Source organism: Myotis myotis, unplaced genomic scaffold (assembly GCF_014108235.1).
Source record: "Myotis myotis isolate mMyoMyo1 unplaced genomic scaffold, mMyoMyo1.p scaffold_m19_p_6, whole genome shotgun sequence".
NCBI lineage: Eukaryota > Metazoa > Chordata > Mammalia > Chiroptera > Vespertilionidae > Myotis > Myotis myotis.
The window spans coordinates 34,929,071-34,948,097 of NW_023416368.1; the positions used below are offsets into that span (position 1 = coordinate 34,929,071).

Here is a 19,027-nt window from a genome sequence, read left to right on the forward strand (position 1 = left end):
TTGCAGCCTCATTTTTGTGTGTGTGTGTTTTTAAATATATTTTTATTGATTGCAGAGAGAGGAAGGAAGAGGGAGAGAGAGATAGAAACATCCATGATGAGAGAGAATCATGGATAGGCTGCCTCCTGCACGCCCCACACTGGGGATCAAGCCCGCAACCCGGGCATGTGCCCCTGACCAGAATCGAACCTGGGACCCTTCAGTCCACAGGCCAACGCTCTATCCACTGAGCCAAACTGGCCAGGGCTCATTTTCATTTTTTATTGTTGTGAAGAAATTAAGCTGTTAAGGAGATATGCCACTTAAATTTTTCAATGTCTTTTATGATCTAGCCTCAGAAGTCACATTCATTTCTGTAATATACTATTGGCTGCACAAGTCAGCTCTATTTAATGTGGGAGGGGACTGTAAAAGAACATGAATGACAGGAGTCAAGAGTCAATGGGGGGCATTTTATTTTCTTTTTAAAATTGATTTCAGAGAAAGGAAGTGGGGGGTGGGGGGAGAAAGAGAGAGAGAGAGAACATCCATGTGAGAGAGAAACATCAATAGGTTGCCTCCCGCACCTGCCCTGACTGGGGATCAAACCACCAACTTGGGTATGTGCCCTAAAGGCGAATCAAACCTGCCACCTTTCGGTGTATGTGATGCGCTCCACCAAATGAACCATACTGGCCAGGGCATGGGGGCCATTTTAGAGGCTGCCTACCACAATGCCCATTTAAGTAAAATAAATCAACAAAAAATGCAAGTGTGAACATTATTCTTTCTTTTAAAAGGTTTTTGTTGTAATAAAAATTTAATTAAAAAGAATGTTTTGTTGTAATTATTCTAATGCAAACATTAAGTAGTACAATTTCACACATGCTCACAGTATTCATGTGCGCACGCGTGGACACACACACACACACAACTAAAATCCAAGTATACCATTAAGGCAAATGTGAATATTAAAGGTTTTATTTATCATTCATTTATTCATTCTTTCAACAATTATCTATTCATTTCCAAATCTTGTTTCATCTTGCAAAACTGAAACACTAGCTCTGGCCAGTGTGGCTCAGTTGGTTGGGCATCGTCCCATGCACCAAAAGGTTTCTGATTCGATTCCTGGTCAGGGCACATGCCCAGTTTTCAGGTTCCATTCCTGATGGAGGCATGCAGGAGGCAGTCGCTCAATGTTTTGCTCTCACATGGATCTCTCTCTCTCTCTAAAAATCAATAAAAAATCTTTAAAACAAACAAACACTATACTCAATTAAACAATAATTGCTCCCCTCCCTCAGCCCCTAGAAACATTTGACTACTCATATAAGTGGAATCATACAGTACAGTATTTTTGTGACTGGCATTATGTCCCCAAGCTTCATCCATAATATAGAATGTATCAAAATTTTCTTCCTTTTATCTATATATATAAAAGGCTAAGTGACCATCCGACTGGCCAACCGGTAGGACGTGCAATGACCACCAGGGGGCAGACGTTCAGACCAGTAGTTATAATGTGCACTGACCACCAGGGGCCAGATGCTCAATGCAGGAGCTGCCAAGCTGCGGGGACTTGGCAACTGTGGTTCTCGAGTGATGCACCCCGAACCAGAGAGGAAGGAGCCCAGTTCCGGGGTGTGTTACCTGAGAACTGCCCTCTCGCAATCTGGGACCCCTCAGGGGATGTCGGAGAGCCAATTTTGGCCCTATCCCTGCAGGCCAGGCCTAGGGACCCCACCTGCCAGAGGGACCCTGCTCACTCCACAGACTCCCTTTGAGCTGCGGTGCCTCACCTAGGGCAGCAGACCAGGGAGGGACCGAGGGAGCTTGGTTCCAGGGTGTGTCCAGCCCATCTCACCCAGTCTTGCCCCGCCAGCCACCTTCTAATTAATTTCCTTTCAATGTGTACGAATCCATGCACCAGGGTACTAGTGGTTATATAATATTCTGTTGTATGGATATAGTACGTTTTGCTTATTCATTCATCCATTGATGGACACTGGGTTGCTTCCACCTTTTTGCTGTAATGAATAATGTTGAAAGGTGGACTTTTTATGAGTGAGAACTTCCTTCAACCACTGTTGAACACTAAATGGTTTGGAAATTAACTTTTACTGAACACTCAATAATGCTTCTTAATGTGTTCAACCTAAAATTACAAGGCAAGCTGTTTATATGTGAAACTTTTACTGCAGTAAAGTCATTTTAGCAACAATAACTTTTTTGAATCACAATGTTAAGTTGCTTTAAATACTTCCTGTGCTGTTAAATATTACAAGAAGAAGCAAAACATCAATTAGGACACAAACTTGCAGTGTATATCTTTTCTGAGCTCAAACTACAGTGTTTTTTGGACTTTACTTCCTATGTAAAGAAAAATTTTCATATTTCAAAATCCATTTAACTGTACAACTGAGGACCTCTCATTCCATCTTCAATTGGAGATTATTAATCTTCAAAGTAATATGTTCTAAGACATACATCAAGAGAATAATTTAATAAAATTGTATAAATTTCTTTAAAGCAATAATTTTTTTACACAAAGCTTTTTGAGTTTATTTCCCTTGGGTTGGAGATTCATCTTAACGTGCATGCATCTTAAGACAGCAGCAGGGTCTTGAACTGTTCCCAGCAAACAAAGACAAGTACAGGGGGCTGGAAATTCCCATTTAAAAAATGGAAAATTGCCAAAACCGGTTTGGCTCAGTGGATAGAGCGTCGGCCTGTGGACTGAAGGGTCCCAGGTTCGATTCCGGTCAGGGGCATGTACCTGGGTTGGGGGCACATCCCCAATAGGAGATGTGCAGGAGGCGGCTGATCGATGTTTCTCTCTCATCGATGTTTCTAACTCTCTATCTCTCTCCCTTCCTCTCTGTGAAAAATCAATAAAATATATTTTTTAAAAAAATGGAAATAGTGGTGGGTAATGGAGAAGTCACACATATGGTGGGGTGATAGTTTATCCTGCTCCCCCCAAAACTGAATCTATACTTAATTCACATTTTTTTTTTTTATCACAATGATCTAACCTGATACCTGGGTGGGCTAAGCAGCACCAGGCCGTCCCCTAAAGCAGTGGTTCTCAACCTGTGGGTCGCGACCCCTTTGGCGGTCAAATGACCCTTTCACAGGGGTCGCCTAAGACCATCCTGCATATCAGATATTTACATTACGATTCATAACAGTAGCACCATTACAGTTATGAAGTAGCAACGAAAATAATTTTATGGTTGGGTCACAACATGAAGAACTGTATTAAAGGGCCAGAAGGTTGAGAACCACTGCCCTAAAGGTTCCTACTTCCTCACTCAATGGCTCTGAGCAAGGGGAAGGGGCTCCTGTGGAAGATTCCTATGCAGCCTCTGAAGGGTCTTGGCACAACCCTCTGGGGAAAGCTGAGTCTCACTCTAAATGTGTGGCACGTCTCAGAGGAAGGCGAGGGCCAGGTCACTGCCCTCTGCAGCTGGCTGGTACATTTGGGGGCACTTATTTAAACGTGTTTTCCCTTGATTCCTGTGCTCAGAGTGGACTTCCCCTGCACACATGTCTGCCAGAAAGGGTTGAGTCCCTAGACTTGGAGCCACAGGTCTAAGGCCAGAGCTTAAGGTTTTAAACACTTCCAGCCTCTAACACTTGAGAAGCTCAAATGCTGGGGAGTGCTGAGGCTTTCTCTCTCTCCCAAATTGAACTGGTAAAAAGTTAATTGTGGGGTAGGGCTGACTACCGAGAAAAGTCCTGGGTCTTTGACCCACCTCCCTAGGGCAGCCCTGGCAGACTGTGAAGAAGGGAAAGTCACTAGGGAGGAGTCTGCCAAAGTCACTAGGGACGGTTAGTACTCAGTTCAAATCCCTGAGTACTACCAGGGGACCTGCTCTAGGCCTAAAACACAGACAGGGGAAACAAGGGAAGCAGGAAGAGCTGCCCGTGGTGGGAGTTTAGAGAATGCCACTGAGAATGACCACAGGGACAACTTGTGGCACCTGCCACAGACCAGAACCCCCTGAGCATGATGAGGAAGGATGGAGCACTGCTTCGGTGTGTGCTCCTGGAACTGCTGGCACAGGGAGGCGCCCAGACTAGAAGGACAAGACTCAGTGGTTCATGGACAGGAACCAGGACCAGAGCCTTCATCTAGAGGTCTCAGTGGGGTTTTCAGGCAACCCCTCCGCCTGGCTGGAAAACCTGGGCGACTATAGTCTCCTAGTTGTAGACTTAGAAAAGGGATGGAATGGGAGAAGCTGTGACTGGTTAGTTGGTAGGTGGAGGTGAATCCTGCCCTTATCCCGTTCTAGACCTCGCCCAGTCAGCCATGTCCTATTCTTATACGATTGTTCTTGATTATTATTTTTAAAAAATATATTTTCATTGATTTCATAAAGGAAGGGAAAGAGAGAGAGAAACATTAATGATGAGAGAGAATCAATGATTGGCTGTCTCCTGCATGTCCCACACTGGGAATTGAGCCCACAACCCAGGCATGTGCCCTGACTGGGAATCAAACCGTGATCTCCTGGTTCATAGATTGAGCCACACTGGCTGGGCCCTTTGTTCTTGAGACATCCAAAATTATTCTAGAATGACATAGGCTGTTGGGTTTCATGGCTCCAAAGAGTAAGGTTGAGGGTAGTTATTTCCCCTCGGATGCCTCCTACTGCTCAGAAAGGGAATGTGGTATTCTGGAGAGAGGGGGTGTTGGGGGGGCAGCGAGGTGGGGGAGCAGGGGCAGACAAAAACTTGAGACCAGTTCACTTTCTCTGCATTCAGACTGTAAACCAAATATATCTTCATCATTATAAAAAGAAAACTTGTATAAAGGAAGATAAATAGCTTTCAAACATTTGAATGACAAAAGAATTAGAGGGCCAAAGCCAAGGTTTTGAAAATAGCACAGAAAATGACCTTTTAAGCCCTAGCTAGTTTGGCTCAGTGGATAGAGAGCAGCGGACTGAAGGGTCCCAGGTTCCATTCCAGTCAAGGGCACGGTTTCAGGCTTAGTGCCTGGTAGGGGGTGTGCAGGAGGCAGCTAATCAGTGATTCTCTCTCATCATTGATGTTTCTCTCTCTCTCTCTCTCTCTCTCTCTCTCTCTCTCTCTCTCTCTCTCTCTCCCCCTTCCTCTCTGAAATCAATATATATAATGAACTTTTAAGATTTTTAAAAAATAGATTTTTAGAGAGAGGAAGGAAGAGGGAGACAGCTGCCTCCTGTATGTCCCCCAATGGGGATTAAGCCCGCAACCCAGACACGTGCCCCGACTGGGAATCCAGGAACCCTTTGGTGCACGGGACGATGCCCAACCAATTGAACCACACCAGCCCGGAGGAGAATGACCTTCTTTTGTTTGATGGTTAATCCTCATTCGAGGATATTTTTCCATGGATTTTTTTTTTTTTTTTTTAGAGAGAATGGAAGGGAAGGGGAGAGACAGAAAGAGAAACATCGATTTGAGACACCAATTGATTGCCTCCCGCCCATGCCCCAAAGCCGGGGGGGAGGCATGGATCCAGCCTACACCTGCTCTTGATGGGAATCAAACTCAGGACCTTTCAGTCCGTGGGCCTATGCTCTATCCACTGGGCCAAACCGGCTAGGGCAGGAGAGAATTACCTTTAAAAAAAAAAACAAACTAAGCCCCAGCTGGTTTAGCTCAATGGATAGAGCATCGGCCTGTGGACTGAAGGGTCCTGGGTTGGATTCTGGTCAAGAGCACATGTCCGGGTTGTAGGCTTGATCCCCAGTAGGGGGCGTGCAGGAGGCAGCCGATCAATGAAATCTCTCTCATCATTGATATTTCTATCTCTCTCTCTCCCTTTCCCTTCCTCTCTGAAATCAATAAAAATATATTTTAAAAAATCTAAAATTCACCAAACCACAGCTCAAATGTTCTGACCCAATCAACAACACTGTCAGAAACACAAGAGTATTTAAAACAGGATACTATCTCTTAAACTGTAATCAATACACACACACACACACACACACACACACACAAATGCACAAAAATATAAAAACTCAATGTTAAAGAAGTTAGATGGCCAAAACCGGTTTGACTCAGTGGATAGAGCATCGGCCTGCGGACTGAAAGGTCACAGGTTCGATTCCGGTCAAGGGCATGTACCTGGGTTGCGGGCATATCCCCAGTGGGAGATGTGCAGGAGGCAGCTGATCGGTGTTTCTCTCTCATCGATGTTTCTAACTCTCTCTCTCTCTCTCCCTTCCTCTCTGTAAAAAATCAATAAAATATATTAAAAAAAAAAAAAGAAGAAGTTAGATGCCTGGGAGCTCATCTTTAACTGATGTTACATGTTTCACACACACTATGGCAACATGACCAGCAGACCAAATAAATGCAGGGAGCCTGAGGCTGTGGAGGCTGCTTGAGGACACAGCCTGCCAAGCTTGGGAGATGCTGGGTCTGACTATGAGCAGATTCAAATTTTCATACTTGATAAGAAGGCAGGGAAATCAAGTCCAAACATTATGCTGATATAATCCCTTCCTAAGTCAATCTTTTTTTCTCCATGAGCCACTTGATTTCAAATTCTTCAGCTGTGGTCTTCCTGCTGATGTTCAGAGCTACTGATGGCCCCTTCCTGGGACCAGGGCGATTGTGTGACCCATCTGCCTCTCCCAGAAGGGTCGCAGCATCCCAAGAGGAGTCCAAGAATGCTGCCTCCATTCCTTCATGTACTGGTTCCTGCTTCAGAAGCTGAGCTTGGCCAGGTTTGGAGGGAGCCATAGAAAACTAATCCATTCATCCAAAACACTTCCACAAACTTTTGTTTTTGTATTTTGTACACAGTTTATCATGTCTCATCCCAAATCCCTAGTTCCTGGTGAGGCGTCTGTTTTCTCTCCCAGCCAGACCAGACTGCTCTGATGTCATCACAGAATGACTCACAGCTCAATTCTGAGGCCTGGAGAGAAGGCTCAGAGGTGGGTGGAGATCCTGAAGGAAGCTGCAGGATCCCTGCTGAGGAAGCCTGTGGGTGTCAGATCTGCTAAAAGCCTAGACGTGGGCTTTTAGGAAAAACAGCCCCGAGGCTGGGGCCTGGTCCAATCCCACATCAAGCTCCAAAGTGGATTTCCTGGGTCACATCCTCAAGTGATCCAGAACCAAGATCAGGCTGGGGCACCACACTCCAAGGTGGGAGGTATCACTCCCCGATGGTCGTAAGGTCTAGGTGACAAGCCACAGGCACAGGGAGTCAGATGACCTACGTGGTCGTCCTGGGGTTCAAAGAAGATCTCTGCAAGGAGTACCCCAGGTGCCGGGAGATCTGCTCCCAACTAAAAGCTCACCTTCAGGTGGGGTGCCTGGGAGAAGATCAGAAGAAAGTAAATGGATGGAGGGCACAAGCCTTCATTTGATGCTCATCCACTCTGGGGTTTCTGCAAGGAGGGAAAACCATTTAAACACAAGGGTGCTTTTTAAAAAATATATATTTTATTGATTTTTTACAGAAAAGAAGGGAGAGGGATAGAGAGTTTGAAACATCGATGAGAGAGAAGCATCGATCAGCTGCCTCCTGCACATCCCCTCCTGGGGATGTGCCTGCAACCAAGGTACATGCCCTTGACCAGAATCGAACCTGAGACCTTTCAGTTTGCAGGCTGACGCTCTATCCACTGAGCCAAACCGGTTAGGGCACAAGGGTCCTTTCTAGTTCATCTTGACCCAGTGGGAGGCAGGCTTTATAGAGAAGACATCAGAACTCCTGTAGCTGAGAGCGCCCAGGGGTGTGAATGATGGTCACGGGGTTCTCTGAGAACCAGCTGTCTGAGAGCCCAGCGGCAACCCCCACCCCTCACCACTTCATGAGGTTGAACTCACTCCCCTCGGAGATATTTGATTCTGATCCAAAATGACTGATGTTGATCTGGAGTGTTCCTTCAGGAAGAGAGCATTTAGATGGAAGAATCACTTGGATCCAAGGAGGAAAGGGGAAGGAAGTTGTGCACAATACTTCATAAAATTGAAAAGTTAATCCAGGAGGGATGAGGCGTCTGACCTCCTCTCCTCTGGCACCAGAGCACTTGGCTCTGAGAGGACCCTTGGCTGAGTCTATGGGGTGCCCCTGTCATAGAAGGAAACTCAGGACAGGGATGGGAAAGGTGACTAGGGTGATGACACATCATTATAAGTAGCAAACCTGGAGCAACGGAATTTCAGAAAAACCCAAATAAACCCACAGTTACCTCTACCTCCAAGGTATTTTAAAAGATTGCAAGGTAGCAAAAAGGAAACCACTTTAAACCTGGGTCAAATGGGGAAAAATAAATCAAAGAGAGCGGGAGGTGAGGCTACACCCAGAGAGCAGGTACACACACAGCACATCCTCCCCTCCCTAGAATCTCTTTCAGTGTCACCGGCTGCAGCCTCACTGCTAAAGCCCTCCCTGACCCCTCACTCTGCTCCCTTTCCTCCCATCTAGCCGAAATACACCCTCTCCCTCTTCCTGTCCCTGTCCCCAGATCTCATTCTCTGGCTCTACCTCAAGATGTTGGACATGACCTTGTTGAAGTGTTTGGAGTACTGCTCAGGATTCACAGTCTAGAACTCGGACCCTGCCCCATTTTTCAGCGTTTTGGCAGCATGTGCAGCTTTCTTCTTAGCATCAGATAGTGTGAATATATCATCGACAGCCACGAAATAGACCTCCTTCTTGGGGGCACTTTCATGGCTTTTCATGGCACAAACTTCAACAGAAGGATCAAATTCTCCAGGACCAAAGAACCGAGGGAAGCTGAGGAGGCTGCCGGGCTGTCTGGAGGTGTGCCGTAGGAACAGAGCAGGTTGCTGCTCATTCCATTATCCTCACACTCCTCAACCTCTACCCACTCCTCCACCTCCACCTTTTCCTGCTCTGCCTGGTCCACATTGTGGATGCCCAGCAGCAAACTACAGTCCATGATCTTTAGCTGAGCCAAAAACTCCATGTCCCATTTCAGTTTCTCTAGGAAGTTCTTTTTACCCTCCTCTCCTGTCTGCATTTCTGCCCTTCACTGAGGAAATCATTGTCTTTAAATGTTGGCAAGTTCTTACCCCTTCTCCTTGTCACTCGCTTCTCTGGCAACAGTAGAACCCTTGAGGTCATACTTGCAGTGCATAGTGAGCTGATGGCTGGACATGTTTCTAGTGAGCACCATGTAGGTTTCCCTACCATCGATAGTCAGGCAGCACATGCTCAAGAACTATGGCAAAAGGGTGTTGCTGTGACACTCGCTATGAACTGGTGGTGCTTAAGATGTGCGTCTCAGGCACATCCTTACTTAACACAGTCTTAATGACAAAGTGCCAGTCGTAGGTGGTGAGGAAACGTGTGCCGCGTTGGCCCCGGCTGTCACTATTGGGAGGGGCGTATCACTGTATTCTGGTAATCCTGATCGTCAATCCCAAATCTCTCCTGAAGATTTCGAAACAACATGGGACAGTACTCCTTGAACTTCAAGATCCTGGGAAGGTTCTCCTTCTTGAAGAGATGATTGTCCACCTGGATCTTGCTGTATGCTTTGAGGTCATCTTGTTGCCGGTGGAAATAAAGCTCTTCCACACAGTCACGAGGAAAGCATTTCAGGGATCGACACAAAGGAAAATGCGACGTAGTGGTAAGATTTATTGGAGTAAAAACAAAGGACTGCCCCCAGGTGCCCACTGTCTCATCCACGACCAGGTGGTTTAGCTTCGTCTCACTGAGGAAGAAGTCCTGGGCCTGGTGCCCACCAGGAGGGTCAGGATCCAGCACTGTGATGCTATCGCCCTGGGCTCCGCAAGTCCAGCATAGGCTCTGCTTCTGGCTGTGTTCCAGCTGGCACTGCACTGCCGCACGCAGGCCCATGCTTGGAGCTGTACAGCAGCCACAGAGAGAGAGAGAGGGCAAGGAAAGGAACAGGCAAACACACATGTGCTTCCCAGATGACGGGCCTTTGTTAGCTTTGATTATATTATCTCGGGCTTGGGAGAGAGCAGGCTTTCTTTCAAACTAACCAATCTCTTTCCTAATCTCCTGGGTTTATACTGGGCACTCCCCCTGACCAATCCCTTTTCTGGATCTTCTGGGGTTTGGTGTCCCTTATCTAACCTCATCCTTTTCCCAGGCTAGATTCCACCCCTTTATGTTGCCATTTTGGCTCCAACTGTGCATGCCTCAGAGTCTTGCCTCTTCATTGGGTTTTTACTGTAGGCACTAACCTCTCCCTATGCCATCTTGGTTTCTACCACGCATCCTTCCAGCAAAGGAATTTCCCCTGCTGTTTTACCCCTCCATCTGGCTAGTGGCTGGTTGTCCCCCTGGGGGGATTAGAAAGCTGATTCTCCCTTCCCACTTCGGGGGTTAAGTCCCCTCAACAGAGGATGTGGCTGTTCCCCGGGGAGACTGAATGCTATGGCTTCCTAGTGAATCAGGTGTAATGTCCAATTCGGTGCCCTGGTTTATTAGACTTAATCTGATTCCATTTGCTCCCTTCCTTTATTAATAACTAACAATTTGGCATTCACATGACAGGGACAGGGACAGGGACATTGCTTACCTCACTGACTGTGTAGATCACCCCCACATCAGGATGCTGAGGAACTGCTCACTGGCCAGAATAGCTTCAGTTTCTGGCTCACATGCTTCTCCTTGATCTTGGTCTTGCTGGAGCTGAGCAGCATCACTGCCACCACCGTGGTGCTGGTGCAATTGGACGATGTGCTCCGGGTGGTGGCAGTAGTGGCTAAAGGAGGGGTGGCCGAGACCACCCACAAGCCGAGGACTTCCCCTGATCAATCCCCACCCCCACTGCCTCACGGTGCCATGGTTGCGCCCATCCTCTTTGCAATGAATAATATTAATATCACATGCCAGTGGAATGATAGCAGTGTTTCCCAGTACTTATCGGTGTGAAAAGATGTTTTCAAAAGTGGGATATATAATGTTTCATTATAGGTCAGCATTAACAGAGGAATATTTGAAATCACTTTTAAAAAAATACATTTTTTAAATTATTTTATTGCCCAGCTGGTGGGGCTCAATGGTTGAGCATCGACCCATGAACCAGGAGGTCACCAGTTCAACATGCCCAGGTTGTGGGCTGGGTCCCCAGTAGGGGGCATGCAAGAGGCAGCCAATCGATGTTTCTCTCTCATTGATGTTTCTGTGTCTCTCTTCCCTTCCTCTCTCTCTCTCAAATAAAAACGTATTTTAAAAATGTTTTTATTGATTTTTTTTAGAGAGAGAGGAGGGAAAAGGAGAGAGAAAGATTGGAGTGAGAGAGAAAGATTGACCTATTTGCCTCTGGTATGCATCTGTCTGGGGATGGATCCCACAACTTTGGGCATGTGCCCTGACTGGGAATCCAACTGACAAACTTTCAATCCATAGGACCACGTTCAATCAACTGAGCCACACCATCCAGGGCTGAAATCACTTTTGATGATGGGAAACACTAATGTGGAATCCCAGTTAAGTGAAATGTCCCCACTCCCCACCAAAAACACAAATTTATTATTCTCATTAGTGGACTTGAATTATAAAACTTACTCAATTACTATATTTTGGATTTCATAAAAAAAAAAATTATGTACCCTAGCCAGCTTGGCTCAGTGGATAGAGCGTCGGCCTGCGGACTGAAGGGTCCCAGGTTCAATTCCGACCAAGGGCACATGCCTGGGTTGCGGGCTTGATCCCCAGTAGGGGGTATGCAGGAGGCAGATGACCAATGATTCTCTCTCATCATTGATGTTTCTATCTCTCTCTCTTCTCTCTTCCTCTCTGAAATCAATAAAGAAATATATTTTAAAATTATGCAAAAAAGGTAAAATTTAATACTATGTACCTACAAAAAATCTTTGATTTTGCCACTTGTCCTACAAAACCTAAAACATTTACTATTTGGTATTTACAGCAAAAGTTTGCCAAATCCAGAGAGAAAAAGAGAAAAGAGCTGAAGACCAAGTCTAAGGACAGGAGTCAGGAAAAGATAAAGGATCTCCTGCAACTGAGACGGAAAAGCAGCCGCCAGGGAGGTAGGAGGGAAACTCCAAGAGAGCGGCATCTCCAAAACAAAGAGAAGAAAGTGTTTCAAGCAAGAGACAATGGTCAACTGTGTTAAATGCCACTCAGGTAGGAATAAAGATTCAGCTTTTGGACTTGGTAGCATGGGACTTGTTGGTGATCTCCGTGAGTGGTCTCAGCAGCATGGTGGAAGAGGACGAGACAGAGAGGAAAAGGTCAAAAGGTGAGAAGATTCAAATAAGACATCTAAAGTGGTTAGTACTGTGCTTAGCACACAGTTGTGTACAGTAATTATCATTGAAGCTGACACTGTTGGTGCCCGTTCATATCCCTCATTGCTACCATTTCAGGAATATCAGCCTGACTTTTAACTGTGCAGATGTTCCTGATTTTATTTGCCTGAGAACCTTCTCTGGCTGCTGGAGTCTGCTCTGTTCACAGGCAACAGGCTGGAGCTGCTGAGGAATTAATATCCCCAGGAGCAGGCCTCTCACCATAGTAGTTGCATAAATACACCAGTCCCTTGCTTTTCACCTAGGGATAATGAGTCTTATCTCTAAAGCAGGGGTGGGGAAACTTTTTCTCTGCCAAGGGCCATTGGACACTTATCACATCATTTGAGGGCCATACGAAATTATCAGCTTAAATCTTGGCCTGCTGTGTTTGGTCAAACATTTCATTAACTCACCCCAATGCCTTGGCAGGGCCAGACTAACTGATTTCATGGGCCTTATACTGCCCTCAGGCTGGATATTCCTCACCCCTACTCTAAAGTATCTATTCTGCAGAGTTCCCTAGTAGGATTAAGAATGGAAAAACCTGTACTGGCGGGTGTGGCTCAGTTGGTTGAAGTGCCGTCCTATACAACAAAAGGTGCCAGTCAGGGCACATACCCAGGTTGGGGGTGCAATCTCTGGTGGGGCATGTGTGGAAGTCAACAGATCGAAGTTTTTTTCCCTCTCTCTCCCTTCCTCTTAAATCACATTCCTATGACCTTCTGTTCTGCCTCCCTCTTCTAATAACAGTGAAGATTTGGATTGATCATGGCCCCAAGTGTAAATGGTCCCTAGCTCAGGCTGAAGAATGACTCAGATGAAACACTGAGAATTGAAACCATCTACATCCACACAGATTACAATTATGGGAGCTAAGAACATATTAATACTTTTCTTCCCACCTTCTAAATTCTTCTGGCTGGGCTAATAACCAAATTAACAGAGACAGATTAACAGGAGAAAATTAAAGTTTAATACATGTGCACGGGGAATTCACATAGGCATCGTAATTCCATGAAAATTCCAAAATTAGTGAGGCAACATTGATTATATAAGACAAATTTGGACAAAGGAGAAAGGGGAGAATGTGGTAGTAGTTTTCAGAAATGGGGATGGTTGATTTATAGGTAGTTGAGGAAGAACGGAACACACATGGCAGGAAAATCCTTGCTAGGCTACTCAGACACAATGGGCCCCGGGGGTAGCTAGCTAACAGGAGGCCTGGAAGCCTCTTGTTTACCACACTTAATTCAAATTAGACTAAGGCTGCCTCCTAAGATCTCCTTCCTGAAGCAAGTTTCTCTGTCTGAATCTTTTGGGAAAAGGGGGAGGGTTAATGATTCTTTCTGAGTCTCTGTTTTCTTAATAAACAGCTTAAAATTAATATCCCAGTAGCTCAGTGGTTAGAGTGTCAGCCCTTGGACTGAAGGGTCTCGAATTCGATTCTGGTCAAGGGCACATACGTCCATTGTAGGCTCAATACCCAGCCCTGGTTGGGGTGCGTGTAGGAGGCAACAAATCGCAAGCAGTCGATGTGTCTCTCTCACATGATATTTCTCTCTGTCTCTCCTCCTCCTTTCTACGCTATCTAAAAATAAATGGAAAAAATGTCCTCGGGTGAATATATATATATATATATATATATATATATATATTCCCAAAGCAGCTTCAGGGTGGCAGAATTTTGGTTCCTTCAGTCAACATTAACATAATTTTATCAATTCATTGTCATCTTCAACGTAACTACTATTCCAGGAACATTTTGACCACAAAGAGAAAAATTATAAATAGCTTTATTGTTCTTTTCAGGAATTTCTCAAAATCCCATTTAAATGAACATTGAACTCAACTTTTCAGTAGATGACTTTAAATGACTGCTTATGCTGTATGGCAAGCAGAATAATGGCCCCCCAAAGATGCCCATGTACTAATCCTTGGAACTTCTGAATATGCTGTTACTGGTATATGGCAAAGGGGAATTAAAGTGGCAGATAGAATTAAGGTTGTTAATTTATTTGACCTTAAAATAGGGAGATTATTCTGGATTATCTAAAATGGCACACAATGATTATTAGGGTACTCAGAATTAGAAGAGGGAGGCAGAATAGAAGGTCATAGTAATGTGATTTAAGAGGGACTCAACCAGCTGTTTCTGACTTGGAAGATGGAAGACGGTGGCACAGCCTAGGCATGTGGGCAGTCTACAACAGTGGTTCTCAACCTTGGCTGCACATTAGAATCACCTGGGAATCTTTTTAAAATCCTGATTTCTGGGCCTCATCCTCCGGAAATTCTGTTTCTTTGTTATGGGGTGGGGCCACAACATTAGTAACAAAGAAACAGAATTTCCGGAGGATGAGGCCCAGAAATCAGGATTTTAAAAAGATTCCCAGGTGATTCTAATGTGCAGCCAAGGTTGAGAACCAATGTTCTAGAAGATGGAAGAGGCAAGGAAAGGGATTTCTCCCTAGTGCCTCCAGAAAGGAGTAGCCTTGCCCACACCTTGATCTTTACCCAGGAAGACTTGCTTAGACTTCTGACTTACAGAATTGAAAGATGATAAATTTGTGTTGTTTTAAACCCCTAAATTTGTGACAATTTGGTACAACAGCAATAGGTCGCTAATATACTCTCCAATGTCACAGGCACAAAGTTTGTGTGCCCAGTGCTCCAAAAGAAAGGCCAATATTCAATAGATCAGACTTTAGAGCATGGAAAGGTTTATTGATCTAGAAGGCCTAGCTTGAGAAGATGGGAGAACTAATTCTCAAATCCAGAGCTCAAAATCCAGGCTATACATCTCTTGGGGAGAAGGGAGGATGAGTGAGGGAGAAGTGGGTGAGGCCTATAGACAACCAGGCAGCTGAACTGGGTTAGGGATATGAGCAGCACTTATTTTTTCTCTAGAGGTCCAGTGCACAAAATTCATGTATGCTAGAGGTTTCCTCAGCCTGGCCTGCGCCCTCTTGCAGTCCAGGAGCCCTTAGGAGATGTCTCACTGCTGGCTTAGGCCTGCTGCCCTGGGCAGTTGGACATCCTTAGCGCTGCCGCAGAGGTGGGAAAGGCTCCCGTTATCGCCGCTGTGCTCACCAGCCATGAGCTTCTGGCTGAGCAGCGCTCCCCCTGTGGGAGTGCACTGACCACCAGGGGGCAGCTCCTGCATTGAGCATCTGCCCCCTGCTGGTCAGTGCACATGATAGTGGCTGGTCATTCTGCTGCTCAGTCGATTTGCATATTAGCCTTTTATTATATAGGACTAGAGGCCTGATGCATGAAATTGTGCAAGGGGCTCGGCCCTCACAGCTGCGGCTTCGTCCAGAATGTCATCCGGAAGGATATTTGGAAGGTCATTTGGCTGTCTGATCTAATTAGCATATTACACTTTTATTATTATAGACTATGGGCCCAGTGCACGAATTTGTGCACCTTGAAAGGAACTGTGGGCTGTGAGGCTGTGGTGGGCACAGGAGCAGGTCTCAGCCCATCCTCCATACCCCGCCCAGCCCCTCCCACCGTGGCCCCAGGTCTCCTGTCTGCCAGCAGCCTTGCTGGCCCCACTCACACCTGCTGATGGTGCCAAGCGATCAGGACCAGCGCTGGGCGCCAGCAGCAGGTGCAAGTGGCGGCTCCAGCACTGGCAACAGGTTTGAGTGCCAGGTGGGACTGTGGCACATGGGAGCAAAGAATGTTCAGTAACTACCAGAGGTTCGCCCTGATGACAGCGACTGGCACCCCGCCTTGGTCTGGCACCTCTGCTCACCTGCTCCACCATCCCGCCGCGGCTGACACCAGCCATATTCTGTGCTTTGCTGTCTGCTGCCGATGTCTGCCATATTGTGCACACCCCCTGGTGGTCAGTGCATGTCATAACAATTGGTTGTTCTGTTGTTCTCCCTTTCAGGCTACAGTGGGGCCTTGACTTATGAGTTTAATTTGTTCCATGACGGAGCTCGTAACTCAAATTACTCGTATGTCAAATCATAAAGTGAACGAGTGAGACGTGATGCTGGGCTGATGTTGTGGCGTTCACTGTGACGTTTGCTGCGCCAACTAGTGGTGGGGTATCTGAAGCTGGCTCATAACCCGAATTTTAGCTCGCAACTCAAAGCAAAAAATCGGCCCAGAGACGAAAAATTCGTTAGTCGGGACACTCGTAAGTCAAGGCCCCACTGTATTTGCATATTAGCATTTTATTATACAGGATTCTATTTTGAGCTTGCATTAATACATTTCTCTATACACAGATATATAGATGAAATCTATGTAGATATAGATAAAAAAGAGTGAAGCTTAAAAGAAATAATAGGTAGTCAGCTAAATAACTTAGGAAAAATATGTACTTATAGATGCTGGCGAGTTACCAGCTTTTAGGGCTAATAGAAACATTTTCATATGCACAGTCTTTACAATAATTTATTACAAAACTCTTTTATTAAAAACAATCTTTAAAATGTTTCAAAATTAGTAGAAAGTTAAACACACACACACACACACACACCAGCTCCAAGGGTTCCTTCATGGAAAGAAAACAAGTGAGAGGCAGATTACCAAGTGTTTTCCAAATGATGCGCCAGAGGTAGGATCTCTGGACAATTACTGCACTGGCTTCCATGAGACCCTTTGAAAAGTCCGTCTGGTCCATAACTATTATTTGACTCCCAATTACATGATAGTTTGCCCTGACTGGCAGGATGTTGAGGTGAAGGAAAGGGTTTAAAATGATATTCTGAACAGGTTTAGTGGCAGAAAATGTTTAGATGACGAAAACAAAGTGGGGTGCCGTCTCGGCTTCCGGAGAAGTTGAAGCGAGGCGGCGAGCACCCCCGCGGACAGTCCCCGCAGACCGCCTTTCCGGCGGGACCTGTTGAGGCCCCGGACTCGGACTCAGCACGGGAAGCCGGCCTGGGGGCTTTGGGGGCGCCGATGGCCTGAGCCCTTCACCTGAACCCCAGAACCGGTAGATCCGGCCGGGCCCGGCGCCGCCCTCCGCACCTCGCTAGCGGCTACGCGCAGGAGGGTGCGCGTCGGCGGTGCCGGTCGGGTCCTGCCCGCCCCGCCCTCCGAACGCGGCCGCCGGGCCCGGGCTCCGGGCTCGGACCTCCGCCACCGGGGCCGGCGCTGGGCCCGTCCGGGGTCGTCGGGCCCGCCCGCGGCGCACGTCCCCGCCCTCGGCACCGGCACCGCAGCCCCCACTACCCGCAGCCCCCCGCGTCCCCGGCGGGGAGGGGCGCGTCGTCGTCACGTGACGCCTCGCCCGCCGGCCCTGGTCACATGGTGGCACGGCCGCTGCGTCAGTCATCCTGGCTGCGGGAGTCGAGCCTCCGTCGTCTCCGCCGCCGCCAGCTGACGGGGCGGAGATCCGGGCGCCAGGTCCTCGTCAGCCCGCCCCCGCCGCCGCTGCCGGCCGTCCCAGGCTGGGCCCGACCGTCATGGGCCGGGTCGGGACCTCCGCCTGTTCCGTGTGAGGCGCGTCGCCGCCGCCGGCGCTTTTTGAGACCTTGCGAGCCCTCGGCGCCCCGGGAGCCCCTCGTCCTTGGCCGCCTGTCGCCGCCCCCCGGCTGGGCTCGAATGCGCGTCGGGTGAAGGTGCAGGCCCGGTCCCGCCGCCGCCGCCGGGAGATGGTTCGGGCCTAGCGGAGCCGGGACTGGAGGTGAGAAGCCGCGGGGCTGCCCGAGGGCCGGGCCGCGCCGCGGGGGAGGGGAGGGGAGGGGCGGGTGCGGGGGCGCGGGGTCCCCCGGGGGCCTCGGGGACACCCTCCGGGCCCGGGCTGCTCCATCCGCCTTCGTCTCTCACCCCCGCGTTCCACTCCCTTCCCCCCACGTAGAGACATCCACTAACCTAATCCTAACAAAAATCCCCAGAAACCCATCCTCTCGCCGTGTCCTCCGGCCCCTGTCGTTCCTCAGCCCGCCCCTTCCCTCAGAAACCCCGCCGGCTGTTGGGTGACTTTTGAATCTCCGATTCCCAGCCATGTCTAGTCAAAGAGAAAATAGGCCTGGGTTCTGGCGATCAGAACCCAACTAGTTCTCGCTTTCCTTCTCGCGATCCTGCTCACCGTCACCCTCCTCCTCTGCAAAAAAAAAAAAAAAAAAGGGGGGGGGAACACTCCGCCTTCGGGCAGCGGAGGGGGTTAACTAAACATGGGAATGTGGGGGCGCAGTGCTCGAGCCCCCCCTGAACTCCTGAGCCTGCCTCTCGGCGGGTTCCCGGCGGCTGGCGTCTGGCTGGGGATGTGGAGGCCTCGGGCTCCAGCTGCCGGTGCCCGGGGTTCATCTCGTAATTGACGTCAGTGCTTTGTTCCTGCCACTTTGCTGCTCCTTCCACTCCCCGAGGATGGGTCGCGGGGCAGAGGAGCCGGCGGAGGATCCCGACGGCCGGCTCTTCCGCCGGCGATGTTATTTGTATCGAGTTGAAAGGACAGAGCCGAGGCGCCGGTGTGTGGAGTTCACGCCGAGACGACGGGCTCGCGGAGGGTTCCTGTGCCGAGTTGCAGTGCGGGGTCGGGGGGTTTCTGTCCTGCGGGGCGTCCCCTGGCCCCGTGGCCGGAGTTTTCCGGGAGGCATCTCAGCTGTAGCCGCCCGTGTGGATAGGATATTTGCAAACGTCACGTTTGAAATGTGTGGTGGTGTGTGTTTTTTTTTTTTAAAGCGCAAAGCTTTGTTTCCATCTTCATCCTGCGAAGCTTTGTAAAGTGCTTCTTTTTATTTAACTGGCCTTTAACTTACGAAAATTGCAGTATTTATGAGATTACAAAAATTGCAATATTTAT

The 19,027-nt window shown here is 48.0% G+C and overlaps 1 protein-coding gene and 1 pseudogene across 2 annotated transcripts in view; one reads left to right on the forward strand and one right to left on the reverse strand.

The window, feature by feature from the left end:
* Positions 1-8,030: 8,030 nt before the first annotated feature.
* Positions 8,031-16,091, reverse strand: LOC118657904 (annotated as a pseudogene).
* A 1,255-nt stretch (positions 16,092-17,346) lies between these two features.
* AFF4 (AF4/FMR2 family member 4) overlaps positions 17,347-19,027 on the forward strand; it is a 94,226-nt gene continuing 92,545 nt past the window's right edge. Inside the window, exon 1 of one of the 2 annotated variants that reach the window (XM_036313707.1) lies at positions 17,347-17,908. The gene's annotated coding sequence lies outside the window, so the exon portion shown is untranslated. The remainder of the gene's footprint in view (positions 17,909-19,027) is intronic. The other variant, XM_036313706.1, reaches the window with a different exon arrangement.